The 13,002-nt window shown below is 49.0% G+C and overlaps 1 protein-coding gene across 2 annotated transcripts in view; it reads right to left on the reverse strand.

Annotated features, from left to right (window-relative positions):
• Positions 1 to 13,002, reverse strand: part of LOC102776639 (atrial natriuretic peptide receptor 1-like) — a 54,929-nt gene that overhangs the window by 37,979 nt on the left and 3,948 nt on the right. The window lies entirely within an intron of this gene.

Consider the following 13,002-nt stretch of genomic DNA (forward strand, 5'->3'; position numbering starts at 1 on the left):
AGGGCAGGTTGTGTAAGGGTCAAACGGCCCGTAGAAGTGAGCCAGACACCACATGCTCCTGAAGCACCTCCCACAAAACACCCCGAGGGACACGGTCAAATGCCTTCTCCAAGTCCACAGAACACATGTAGATGGTTGGGCAAACTCCTGTGCACCCTCCAGCATCCTTGAGAGGGTGCGTGCTGGTCCAGCGCTCCACGACAGGACGGAAACCATGTTGTTCGTCCTGAATCTGAGGTTCACGTAAGAGAAGGACGTGTAAAATTAATAATGCCCCTCCCCCATCGTGATCATGACCACTCTCAGACCGTCACCGTCACCATCAGCAGGTACGCTCTGAGCATGTGCAGAGGAAGCTGCCTGCTCACGGTGAACACATCGCTGTGGATAAACCGACTGTTTGTGTTCTTTTCTCTGATTCATGGATTTTCCAGCAGCGTGGATGCTGCAGCCACAGGAAGTCTCCATGGTGACATCGACCCTCCCCCTTTGTTTCAGACTGTAGTAACCTCTGAGCAGGAAGTGACCCCGAGAGCACGAAAGCTTTCAGAGGCCCAGCTCAGAGAAACCCAATACCTGTGTGTGTGTGCGACTCTGTGTGTGTCTGTGTGTGTGTGTGTGTCTGTGTGTGTGTGTGTGTGTGTGTGTCTGTGTGTGTGTGTGTCTGTGTGTGTGTCTGTGTGTGTGTCTGTCTGTGTGTGTCTGTCTGTGTTATTGTCTCTACCTGCAATAAAAATGCTGAACTAAAAATATCTCTGATGTGTAGATGTTCAAGAAAAGCTTTTCTTCCATGCATATTAATGCTACACACACACACACACACACACACACAGACACACACAGACACACACACACAGACACACACAGACACACACACACAGACACACACACACAGACACACAGACTCGCACACACACAGACACACACACAGACTTGCACCCACACAGGGTTAAAGGTCGTTCCTGCTCAGCAATGACTGAATAATTAATCATTTCCTGCTGTTCAGTGCTCGCAGAGGGAAGCTGGAAGTGAGGTAAATCAGCTTTCAAAATAAAAGCATCCACCCATCCATCCCTCTGTAACGTCAGAAAGACTTTCTGCAGCACTGAGACTGAGGCTGGTGGCTCGGATGAGTTTACCCTCAGCAGCAGACGGACTCTGGGGCGTCCTGTCCTGGGGCGTCCTGTCCTGGGGCGTCCTGTCCTGGGGCTTCCTGTCCTGGGGCTTCCTGTCCTGGGGCGTCCTGTCCTGGGGCTTCCTGTCCTGGGCCTTCCTGTCCTGGGGCTTCCTGTCCTGGGGCTTCCTGTCCTGGGGCTTCCTGTCCTGGGGCGTCCTGTCCTGGGGCGTCCTGTCCTGGGGCTTCCTGTCCTGGGGCTTCCTGTCCTGGGGCTTCCTGTCCTGGGGCGTCCTCATGTGAGACAGTTTCATCGTAGCGCTTGAAGGATTTTGGGGACACATTCAAAGTTTTAGCAATTTTCCAGACTGACGGACCTTCAGTTCTTACAGTAATGATGGGCTGTTGTTTCTCTCAGCTGATTGGTTGTTGCCATAATATGAATGCTAACAGTTGTCAAACAGAGCTGTCAGCTGTGCAGCAACCTGGCTGCTGCCCAACACACCTGATGGTCCCAACACCATTAAGAAGGCCAGAAACTCCACCAACGAACCCTGACAGGCTCCCCTGTGAGGTGAGACCATCTCAGGCCACTTACAGGAATCTAAAAAACAGATTCAGTTATTTATACTTTTTCTTTGCTACATATTCCACAGATCTTGCTTCGTATATTAGACGTCTTCAGTTTGTGTCTACGATGTGAAAATGTCGTAAAAATAAAGAAATAAGAAGCTGTGTTCGAACTGGTTCATCTTCATGTTAGAGTCACGAAGTCGTAACTCTGATTGGCAGAGACTACTCAGGTGACCGAGCCAATCAGCGTCCACATCAAACATAAAGCACCATGTGATGAACCCAAACTGACCAGGAAACAATCCACGTTCAACCGTCTGTGCTTCACCAGGTTTCATGCTCCGCCCCCTCTAACAAGGAGGAGGAGCCTAACAACGCTGTCTGAAGGGCAGCTTTGCGTTTTGACAGAGACGGAAAAAACGAGTGAACTCAGAGAAATGTTTGTGACACAGCTGCTGCTGCGGCTGTCGGGCGAGTCTTCGTGGGTTTCCACGGAAACGGCGCTCCGTCGTTTCCTGTCTGGGTCAGGAGGACGTGATGTAAGGTAGATCTGTATCTGCCCGCCGACACAGTGGCTGCATTAAATAACCACAGCCTCGGGTTTTTCCTAACTGAAGGAAAACATCAGGTTAACGAGCGCTCTAAGCTCGCCATCCTGCTGATGCGTGCGGTCTCCTGACCCTCCGCTCAGAGATGACGCTGCCATTTTAAATCCTCCTGATGGCTTCGCTGTGCTGCGGTCAGCTCAGAGCTGATGTCTCCGTTTACAGCAGCAGAGCGCAGGCCGAGCTGCAGCCGCTTCACCGGCTCGCCGTCTGCATCTGAGCGTGACCTCGCACGCAGGAACAGGAAGCTTCACTGAGGAAACGATGGAGTCGGAGCCTCATCCAGCTTCTCGTACTGGCACGGGTTTCCTTTGAGGTCAGAGGGCGGCGCTCCTCCTGTGTCAGGTTTCTGCTGCTTCCTCTTTCAGGACATGCGAAGCAGAAATGCTGCAGACAGACACCAGCGTTCACCTCTGCATGACCTCCACGTCCACGTCTCAGGCACGTGCACGTGTGCCCGGTCCTGCAGCTCTGCAGGCTCCTGTCAGTGTCACACAAACCAAATCGTCCTGAATTTTTCAGCTTTTTATTTCTGTACTGACGAGCAAACGTGGAAGCTTCGGGGCGACCGAGCAAGCGATGGATCCCTGCAACTCTTCCAGCTGTCCCAGAATTCCCTCCGGTATCGGCTCCATCCGAACGTGAAGCTTCATGAAATCAGATCCAATAAGGTCGCCGTGTCATTGGCGTTTAAACCAGGCTGAAGCTGAGGCACTCAGGAAACGCTCCAGAGCGTTCCTCTGAGTTAAAGGCTGAAGGTTTTCAATTCAGCTTTATTTACACACCAAATCACAACAACAGTCGCCTCAAGCTGCTTCATACTGTAACGTAGACGCCACAATAATACATGCAGAGAAAAACCCAACAATCACATGACCCCCTATGAGCAGCACTTTGGCGACAGTGGGAAGGAAAAACTCCCTTTTAACAGGAAGAAACCTCCAACAGAACCAGGCTCAGGGAGGGGCGGGGCCATCTGCTGTGATTGTTGCTGTTAATGCGTTCCTGAGACTCTCTCGTGTAAACATCCTCCACCAGCTCGTCCACTCTGATCACTTCCTGTGACTTCACACATGGCCGAGCAGACCGCAGATCACATGACCTGTCAGGTGGTCAGGAGCACAGACAGAGGTCACAGCTCGACGATGGATGTGTAAAGTCACACGAGGTCAGACTACCAGCTGTAATCACCTGTGCAGGTACATGAGCTGCAGCTGCACCCACCGGTCTGAACACGCCCCTTCACAACAGTGACGACAGCAGATTGGTGGTTGGTGTCTGAACCCCCGCTGGCAGGCTGCCAGGTGGTTCGGCGCCGAAACAACACAAACGTGACATCATCATTGTGACAGCCTCCCTGCACAGATCTGATCGCCGATCAGCTGATTTTCCAGCGCACTCAGCTCCACGTCTGCAATCGGTTTCCAGCTCGGCGCCGTGACATCATCCAAAGTGAAGCAATAAATGTGCGGGTCGCCCCCCGCCCCCTCCCCTCACTACTGACATTCCACCATATTAATCTTTAACCGCTGCCAGCTGGACAGGAAGCAGCAGAGCGGGCTGAAGCACGGCCTCGTGGGTACGTTTGTTCAGGATGAGCTGCTTGCTCCATCACCATGGCGACGGCACACGGAGAGCATGACGTCAGAGGATGTTCGAGCTGCAGGTTGTTTCTGATTCGGTGGCTTCAGGAGTCCAGAACTGCTTCCTGCAGACATCAGCAACGTAACGACGAGGACGCGCTTCCACGCCGTAGCACGTTTCTCTCAGAGCGACCACAAACAACCGCACGCACATACAAATAAACACACTGTGTATGTTATAAATGTTGACTGTACAGAAAAATTATATTAAATCAACTTTGCTAAAACTATGTTGAACTGCAGTTACTCTGGTCTCTAAAACGTGACAGAGTCGGGACCAGGAAGCAAAAAACCAGCAAAAAAAGTGTTAACCATAAAAACAACAACACAGCATCCTGAGCAGGACGATCTGCAGGGACGCGTATCAGGGACGCGTATCAGGGACGCGTATCATTCAGGTTTTATCTGATACCAAACCAGAGCTTCCCAACGTGTGGGGCCCAAACAGGATCACATCCTTGATCTTTAGTTCAAACACTTCCTGTAACACAAACTGCTCCTGACATGTTGGAGATGTTTGCTCTTTATACAGTAAAGTTACAGGATACAAATAACATCAGCTGATCCTGACACGATGTGTTCCCCCTGTCTAAATCACAGACTAACATGATCCCACAGTTTATGTTTTTAAACCCATTTTGCACAGAGAGACATTTTTGATTTGACAGTAATGTTGAACATTATTACACATGAAACAACTACAGTAAAATAATGACAGCGTGACGCCTCTGCCTTTGTAAACAGAGGGACAGTAACTGTGTAAACCTGCAGACAGTCAGATTAACAGTATTTTGTCTCTATCTGCTCTTAATCTCCTGTAAACAATAACGTGGCCACAGCGTGGCGTGATAAAGGCACATACCTTTGACGTGATGAACTCTGTATTCGTCCACACGGAAACACAAAAAAGGAGTTTTAAAAATCTCAGTTCTCGGTGATTTGAAACGCCGTTTACGTGGACGAAACAGCTGCGTGTTCAGAAACACCCGTGTAGGTGTGGACGCAGCGTAGATTTAGTCGTTTATTTTACTGCCTGTAATTTATTGCAGATTACTTTTATTTGCTTAATTGTTTAATAAATGTTTGAGGTGTGAAAGAAACAGCAATGGAGTGAAATATGTGTGTGTGTGTGTAACCGGTTTCTGCTTCATCCCGCTGCAACAGTTCGGCCCAAACAGACTCCTCGACTCTGCGTTGTGTTGTTTTTAAAAAGACAAGGAGTCTCTGATCGATCGTTGCCACTTTATTTCCTGAATGGAAACAACGGTTTTGTATCAGTGCAAATGGCTCGCCACACACCGCTCCGCACAGCACACTCTCGTATGGCTACGGCAGACTGGCAGCGATTACTGCAGCAATATTACAATTTTTAATATACAATAAAATAACAGCAACAACAAATGATGTACCTGAATGGAAACAACGGTTTTGTATCAGTGCAAATGGCTCGCCACACACCGCTCCGCACAGCACACTACGGCAGAACATCCCATTAGCATTCCGCTTTAGCATACAGTTTTACACAGTAATAAACAAATGAAAAGTACATAAAACTGGTGTTGGACATGTGTCCACTAAGCACTTATTACACTCGGTGCACATCAACTAATCAAACATGTTTTATGTGTCTGTACTACTTAGCTATATCGTGTGCGGAACAATACAACTCACCTCTCGTATGGCTACGGCAGACTGGCAGCGATTACTGCAGCCAGCCTCACCTAACCCGCCACACCGAGAGGGGGGGGCGCTGTTTCCCCATTACACTGACATTTGTGGCAAGTGGAATAATACCACATAAACACTGTTACATTCCCCCCTGCTGAATTCCACTTGCACACTCAAATAAACAAACACCACAAACAAAAAAACATCCTAAAAAAAAACAGGTACACCACAGTCACCATAACACAGAGGACAAAAACCCAATAATCCTCAAAAAAAAAAGAACAAGATAAAAAAAAATCCAATAGCTAATCCACAGCTATCGACATGTGATAAATCTGTTCAGTAATACCAGGTCGTACAGTCACAAAGAAAATTCAGTCAGAGGACTATCCCCAAAGGAAGTAGAGGAAGAAGTTGGCCAGACCCCTTCCAAAAAAAGAATAAAATATGCCAGTTACATATTTCATCACATCATAACTGTACACCACTCTGACACAGAAAAATCAATGACAAATAATCAGTTCCAATTCTAAAGATCAAAGTCCCATTTCAACAACAATAGAATCCACTTGCAGTTATCAACAATATTTAAACTTTAACAGGTCTCTGATGCATCATTTCAATCAACCTGGAAACAGGCTTAAGTAACCGTCCCACTCTCGATCTAGCACGGGTCCCCACCTTCCCGCTAACATCAGTCGGGTCTGCATTGGGTGGAACAACTGTGGCTGAGACATGACCCTCAATAGCAGCTTCATTGTCCTGATCACCGTCAGTAATGGCTGCCAACTCCAAAACAGAGGAGGCTGCAACTGGGGCCACAGACATAAGCAGGTCAGAATGTTGACCACCAGAGGTGGCATCTACCTGCTCCTTAATGTCAACAGGGGGAACACTGGTACAGGCAAGCTCTTGATCTACAATGCTGCCTTCTGGTTGAGTAACCTCTATCATCAGCGAGTCGCTGGACACTGCAGACGGTAAGTCAGACACCCAAGCTCTCGTTCTGTATTCAGCCGTGCCCACCGATGAGTTGCAGACAGCTTCTCCGTCGCATCCAACCATCAGCGAGCCAGACTCAGAAAGCTCATCTCCATCATCTTGAACTGAAGCACCACTGAGAGGGAGGAAGTTCACTGGCATTATCAGGTTGCGATGCACAACTTTCACTTGCCCCGTGGAATCATCCATCAGCTTAAAGGTGTGACTCTCATCATTTTTGTCAAAAACTGTATAGACAACACTCTCCCAGCGATCAGCAAGTTTTCTTTTGCCACGTCCCTTTTTGTTGGCCAAAAGGACACGATCACCAATCGCTACTGGGGCTCCCCGCACCTTCCGGTTGTAGAGGTCCGTGTGACGCTTCAAATTTTTGCGTGCCACCTCCTGCGCCAAATCCATGGCCTCTTTGAGGTCCCTCCTCAATGTCTGGACATATCGATCATAGTTCATGATGTCTTGGTGCTCAATAACAGAGCCAAAGATCACATCAATCGGCAGTCTTGGCACTCTGCCAAACATCAGCAGAAATGGCGCATAGCCAGTTGTCTCATGGACTGTACAGTTATAGGCGAATGTGAGAGCTTTCAGTGCATCAGGCCACCTTTGCTTGGCTCTCGGGGGTAATGCACGAATCATGTTGCCCAAGGTACGGTTCATCCTCTCGCAGGAGCCGTTTCCCATCGGATGGTATGGGGTCGTGTGAGACTTCTGGACACCTGCCACATTCAATAGCTCGGCAATAAGCACACTCTCAAAATTAGCTCCCTGATCCAAGTGAAGGCGTTTTGGGAAGCCGTAGATGCAGAAGTAGTTATGCCAGAGTTGGTGTGCTACCGCCTTAGCAGACTGATTGGGGCATAGAAAGGCCTGAGCCATCTTAGTAAAGTGGTCGGTGACCACAAGCACATCCACTGATTTGTTCGCCGAATCCTCCGCAGACCAAAAATCTATGCAGATCAGTTCAAGGGGCTCTGATGTTCTGATGTTCTCCAAAGGTGCTCTCGCCTCTGGCTCAGGCGACTTGCTAACAACACACCTTCTGCAGCACCGTACATACTCTGACACATGTTTGGTCATACCAGGCCAGTAGAATCTATGCCTGGCCAGATAAAGTGTTCTTTGTTGTCCTTGGTGACCGGCTTCATCATGGACGCCTTTCAGTACAGCGAGATGCAAGGTTGGCGGAACAACATACAGATAAGTCTTTGTCTTTGTGATGGGATTCTTGGAGACTCGATACAGCACACCATCTCTCACAGTTAACTTGTCCCAAGCCCTTAGAAGTCTCTTCGTGTCAACCCGTTCACTTGCCCGCTCCCTCCTTGAGGGTCTCCGTCCCCTTTCCACATAGGAGATCACTCTGCACAACACATCATCACGCCGCTGGTGTCCCACTAGGTCATCATGCGAGAAGGGCTCAGAGTCAGACTGGTTTGGCGTAAGCACAGTCTGCGAGCATTGGGGCAGAAGGAGAGCATGTGGCCACACCCTGGACTCATGTTCACAATGGGCCTGGAAGACAGCTCCCACCTCAGAAGATGTCAGCATTCCTGTCTGTGCAACAGCCGTGCACTGCAAAACAACAGGCTGATCATTGCTTGAGGCCTTATCAGCTGAGTGAACAGTCCATCTGAAGGCCTCCTGAACCCCACCAGTGGCGACTGCCTCTGCTTCTGCCAGAAGTTCCTTATATGGAACCCTTATCAACCGGTGTGAGGCCCTGGGGTGCACGAAGGGCTCCCTGCTCAGCGCATCAGCAACCACATTTTTAGGACCAGGAATGTACTTTATGTCAAACTGGAAAGGCGCTAGTTTTGCGATCCACCTCTGCTCACATGCATCCAGTCTTGGCTTAGAAAGTATGTAAGTGAGAGGGTTATTATCCGTCCATACGGTAAACTGATGACCCCTCAACCAGTGATGGAACTTGTCGCACACTGCCCACTTCAATGCAAAGAACTCCAGCCTATGCGCTGGGTACTTGGACTGTGCATGATTGAGTGTCTTACTGGCAAAGGCGATCGGTCTTGATGTAGAAGCCCCAGCAGGAACTTGCGACAACACAGCACCAAGGCCACTGCTGGAGGCATCAACAGAGAGCAAAAAGGGCTCCTCAAAATTAGGATGGGCCAGGAGCACTCGATCCAACAATGCCTGCTTCAGCTCATTGAAAGCTGCCCTGCATTCATCCGTCCAGTCCTCCTCACACAGCTTTGTACGCACCAGCCGGTGCTTTCGCCGTGAACCACGAGGGCCTTTATCCCCAGATGTCAGCCGAAACAGAGGTTTTGCGATGGATGAGCAGTTCTCAATAAATTGCTGGTAGAACATTACCATCCCCAAAAATGAGCGGACCTTCTGTTGGGATGGTACACTCGAACCCTCTTCCATAAGGTCTGCCTCTGCAAGGGATGTAATGGATGCTATTTTGTCAGGGTCTGACTGTATCCCATCAGCATTTACAATGTGCCCCAGGAATTTCACAGACTGTCTCAGAAAATGGCACTTCTTTGGAGCCAACTTAAGGTTGTGAACCTGGAGTCTCTGGAACACCATATGCAAGCGCTCCAGTGCCAATTCTTCTGTCGGGGCAAAAACCAGAACATCGTCAAGATAACACAGCACACTGAGGAAGTTCTGATCCCCAAAAATGCCTAGCATCATCCTCATGAAGGTGGCCGGACTGTTGCACAGTCCTTGTGGCATACGATTATATTCGTACAACCCAAATGGAGACGTAAATGCCGTGTACTTACGGTCCTCCTCATGCACCTCCACATTATAATAACCCGAAGTCAAGTCCATTGTGGAGAACAATCCGTTCCCTCCCAAAGCAGCCAGTGCGTCAGCTGGATGCGGGAGTGGGTGAGCATCTTTGACAGTTCTAGCATTAAGCCAGCGAAAGTCGTTACAGATTCTCAACTCACCGGACTTCTTCCAAACTAAGACCAGGGGTGATGCAAACTCACTGCAAGACTTCCGAATTATTTCCCGTTCCTCCATGTCATTCAGAGCCTTTCTTAGTTTTTCATAATGAGTTGGCGGCACACGTCGGCATGGCAACCGGAATGGCTTGTCGTCCACAACTCGAATTCGATGTAGGCAGCCGTTAGCCTTGCCACAATCCAGCTTGTCTCTCGAGAAGATAGACTCAAACTGGGCTATAAGGCCAACCAGTTTTTCTTTGCCAGCCGGCGAAACTGCACATGAATCAATGTCAATATCAGACAGCCCCAGATTTTGCAGCACTGCATGTAAGGGGCTACAACCACTTGTCACCTCCTGTGAGGGTGAATCATCTGGCAGAGTGGAAACATCAGTAACTAGACTCTGCTCATCATCGCACCAAGCTGAGCCAGTAGACCGTTGCATGTTCTGTTGCAAATAGGAGCCAGTGGGGCTGAAGTTCTCCACTGCTGCACAGGGGGACACGTCAGCCAACTTCATGTTCCGTTTCAGTGTTATCGGCTTGTCAAAGGGGTTCAGCACTTTCACAGGAAGCCACCCATCACTGTTTAGATGCGCTACAGTTCTCCCAACCATAACTGACCTCGGTCCAGATCTTGACCCGGTGGGCTCTACAACTACAGCACTGCTCACTTCCCCATTATTCATTAGCTGCAGCCTGCCCCAAACAAGGTGTTCTGTCAAGGGCTCTAATGTTACAGCTCTCTTCAGCTTGACAGTTCCGATCTTATCACCAACATGCCCTGGGGCCACCACTCCTGACATTGAACTCAGCAGATTTTTATTAGGCTGTTCTTCAGCACTCAGGGTCTTGCTGCATTCCTCTCCTAAATGTCCCTCTTCCCTCAGGCGATTACCCAGATACCTCATTAGGTTGCTGCCCAAAATGAGGTCCTCACTCTGCCCTGCAACCACCAACATCGGCACAACAACTTTACAGCCATACATCTCCACCATAATGTCACACACACCTGATGGAACGGTCCTCGAACCACCACAGCCAATCAGGACGACATCCGTGGGTTGCAAGGTGGGGGTCTGCAGCACTGCATGATGTAATAGTTCGGGCACCATATTGGTGCTGAGGGTGCAGGCCATAGAGCCACTGTCAAGCATGGCTTTAACAGACACTTTGCCCCCCAGGGTCACATTTTCATAGAACAGCTCATCATGCTGTTTTAGTCTGTGTGTGTTCTGAAGAATGGGTCTCCGGCCTAGCTGGCGCTCCTCACAAATAGTGTGTAATACAGATTCTAAATCATCAAAATCATCCTCTTTGGGGGCGATTTCAGGCCTAACACTTGCCCCCTCCACATGTAGGCCATCTAGTTTCCCAGCTGCTGGGTGGCTGATTCAGGCCCCCTGACTCTGACAGACACAGCCCTGGGGCATTGAGCCCGTGTGTGGTCGCCAGCATGGCAGATGAAACACAGCTGATGGGCTCTACAATGGTAATACGTAGAGTGTTCAGTGTCACCACAAATCATGCAAGGCACAATTTTGTGTGTTTGGTTCCAGGGGACCCTTACATCATCCTTAGCAGGCAGTTTCGCTTGTCGAGGCTGCCCCTCCAGGACTTTCTCTAACAGGGCTATCACATGATCAAGACGATCAGTAGGTGGTTTTGCATGAAGGTCGGTAAGTGATGCTGGGGTAGAGGTTGGTGATGGTGTAACACACTTAATGTTGCCTGTCGCCTGCTGCACATTAGGACTCACCTCCTGTTGCTGAAAACTCAAGGCACTGACTGCACTAAACTGAGGGGTGCACTTCCGGTCCTTGCCATGCTCCAGCAATTTCTCGTGCACATCAGCAACCGTCCACTGCTGCAGGGGCTTGCACTTGAAAATAAGAGACAGTTCTGAGTCTGGGCAGTGACGGATAAACATAGCAGTCAGCTCTTTTGTCAGATATGCAAAGGACTTATTTTGTCTCTTCAGACAGTCTTCTGTCACCTCCATGGCTCTGTTCAACCTGAGCCAGTAATCAAACGGTGTTTCACCTGAGTTGGGTAGTGTTGCATAAAAGTCAGCTAAAGGCATGCTTGAACAGGCAGTGTCACTGAAGTGCTGCTTTAAGATCTCAAAAATGGGCTCTGGGCCCCTCTCAAGACACACAGATGGCTTACTACGTATGCCCACCTTGACTATTTCTCGTGCCCTCCCCAGCAGTTTACTTAGCACATCATCAGCTTGTTCAGCAACAGGTACCCCTCTTTTCTTAAAAAAAGTCATCATCGTTTCCTCCCATTCCTGAACACTGCATGTATCACAGCCATCCCCTCTAAAACACACAGGTTCTTTAACATCAGACTTTACAATCACATTCAATAGTGAGGGTTCTGATAACACATTATTGGCAGACCCAAAAACACTGTTTCCCACTCCAGAGCCCAACCGAGATTCAAGACAAGAGGCAATGCTTTCCCCAATAGAAAACCCAATTTGCATTGCAATCTCTGCATAAAGATTCTCTTTTGCGGGACTGGTTTCTGATCTAGTATTTTGTAGATCATCACAGTTCACATCGATAGGGTTTTCATTTAACTCAGCAAGGACAGGCTTAGGTGTGGATGAAACTGGGGCTGTCAGCAACCTTGATCTGCCTCTGCCAAATGAATGCAGAGGGGTAAAACCAACTGCCCCCCTTCCCCTGCCAAAACTGGGAAAATCTGCCATGGCTCAGCGATGTGTCTCTCCCTTTTTTCTTTTTTTATCTCCAAAAAAAAAAACACAGAGCCCCACCCCGATGTCTCTAAAGAACGCAGAAAATGGCGGGACTAAGAAAAGCCAGTCTCCCGCGACTTTTCCACCTTCCAGGAAGTAGACGGCCCCGTTGCGGTCGCAGGATTGCAGGAGCTTGAGTCACGGCACCAGTGTAACCGGTTTCTGCTTCATCCCGCTGCAACAGTTCGGCCCAAACAGACTCCTCGACTCTGCGTTGTGTTGTTTTTAAAAAGACAAGGAGTCTCTGATCGATCGTTGCCACTTTATTTCCTGAATGGAAACAACGGTTTTGTATCAGTGCAAATGGCTCGCCACACACCGCTCCGCACAGCACACTCTCGTATGGCTACGGCAGACTGGCAGCGATTACTGCAGCAATATTACAATTTTTAATATACAATAAAATAACAGCAACAACAAATGATGTACCTGAATGGAAACAACGGTTTTGTATCAGTGCAAATGGCTCGCCACACACCGCTCCGCACAGCACACTACGGCAGAACATCCCATTAGCATTCCGCTTTAGCATACAGTTTTACACAGTAATAAACAAATGAAAAGTACATAAAACTGGTGTTGGACATGTGTCCACTAAGCACTTATTACACTCGGTGCACATCAACTAATCAAACATGTTTTATGTGTCTGTACTACTTAGCTATATCGTGTGCGGAACAATACAACTCACCTCTCGTATGGCT

Source organism: Neolamprologus brichardi, chromosome 11 (assembly GCF_056152115.1).
Source record: "Neolamprologus brichardi isolate AB-2024 chromosome 11, ASM5615211v1, whole genome shotgun sequence".
Classification (NCBI taxonomy): Eukaryota; Metazoa; Chordata; class Actinopteri; order Cichliformes; family Cichlidae; genus Neolamprologus; species Neolamprologus brichardi.